The sequence below is a fragment of the Stegastes partitus genome, unplaced genomic scaffold, assembly GCF_000690725.1.
Source record: "Stegastes partitus isolate 25-593 unplaced genomic scaffold, Stegastes_partitus-1.0.2 Scaffold4655, whole genome shotgun sequence".
Taxonomy (NCBI): Eukaryota; Metazoa; Chordata; class Actinopteri; family Pomacentridae; genus Stegastes; species Stegastes partitus.
The window spans coordinates 1-1,431 of NW_007582386.1; the positions used below are offsets into that span (position 1 = coordinate 1).

Below are 1,431 nucleotides of genomic sequence, written 5' to 3' on the forward strand. Positions count from 1 at the left end.
TATACGACAGAATTGGCTGGCGACTTAACTTATAAACAAACATCGTGTACACAGGTGAACCCCAGTTGACTAATGGAGAGCGTTGGTTGTCAGATTTTACCTGAACAACTTTACAAAACAGTTGTGGTAAACAGCTCTTTGGCCGATGATTGATTTAAAATCCATTTAACAATTCAGGATCTTTAGATCTTTAGTCTGACGTTTTCCATACTAAGCTATTCCAGCCTGCATAATGTGAAAAAGGAGACATATTTCAATTCTTCTTATGTTTAGATAAGTTAATGTCCCAGATGTAATATGAGGCTTTCTTTGGAGACATTTACTGACAAGCAGCAACCAAAATGCACACCGGCTTTTATATATGAATCAAAATCAAATAATTCCGACAAGAACATATAGAGTTTACACTACCTCCCAAAAACTAGTGTGAAAAAAGTGGACTTTTTAACTTTCATTCTCTATTTTTCAGTCTGTATTTACTTGTCTTTTTACAGTCTGTGTTTGTAGTCTTTTGTAAACACAGAGCACTCAGGGATTTGTACCTCCATGTGTGATCGGTGGATGTGACTGACGTATCAGAGGGAGGTACAATATGGATCTCAACAACAGATTTATGTTCGGAAAGATAGAAATGCGCAGCTGCTTCTGATTTGCTTTTCAAAGACCGGAAAGACAATATAACTGTTTTTCAGATGATAGGCCTCCTGATGTGATTGGTTTTCAAATGATGGAACGCATGATATGATTTGTCTCCTCTGTGCAGACGAGTGGTTGTCAGTCTTAGTCCTGGCAAACAAGTCCATGCCCAATTCTGAACTTGAAATCCATTCACTCAATCAGGACATTCCCACATTTAAAAGCTGAGCTGATTTGCCGAAACCCGGGATCGAACCAGGGACCTTTAGATCTTCAGTCTAACGCTCTCCCAACTGAGCTATTTCGGCTTAAAACCATAAAAAACATGCCACGAAGAAATCTCTATATCACATACACAAAATACTTTTAAATCTGAATTGTTGCTATATTGAAGGTAACCAGAGGGATGTACTACAGAGCAGGATTAGTGAGGTACATTAAGTCTAAAGTCAGAGGTTTTACTATCACAAAGGTGGCTCTCTTCTAACCTCTGGATCAGCATGGTAACTGATGCTGCAAGGCTAACCTGGCCAGAGGAGGAAAAGAATTTGGAATTCAGCTGTGAGAAGGTTCTTCTTGCTCTCAGTTAATTTCCGCAAACTTTTCTATGAGAGATACCGATTCTTCGCTGAGGGAATACATGATATCTGCAAACCTGTTGAACTATGTGTTTGTAATGCCACTAAAGGAAGCTGCAGTCGGCCCTTTCTGAGTGATTCTGCCCAGAGTTTGACACAGAAAGCCTAAGTTAAGAAAGAAAGTTGATAATCATCTTCCTGATAGCAGTTATAGCTG

General features: G+C 39.2%; 1 non-coding gene across 1 annotated transcript; it reads right to left on the bottom strand.

The window, feature by feature from the left end:
- Positions 1 to 871: 871 nt before the first annotated feature.
- On the bottom strand, positions 872 to 944 carry trnaf-gaa (transfer RNA phenylalanine (anticodon GAA)). The gene has a single exon. It is a non-coding gene; the product is annotated as a tRNA-Phe (tRNA).
- Between the last annotated feature and the right edge of the window lie 487 nt (positions 945 to 1,431).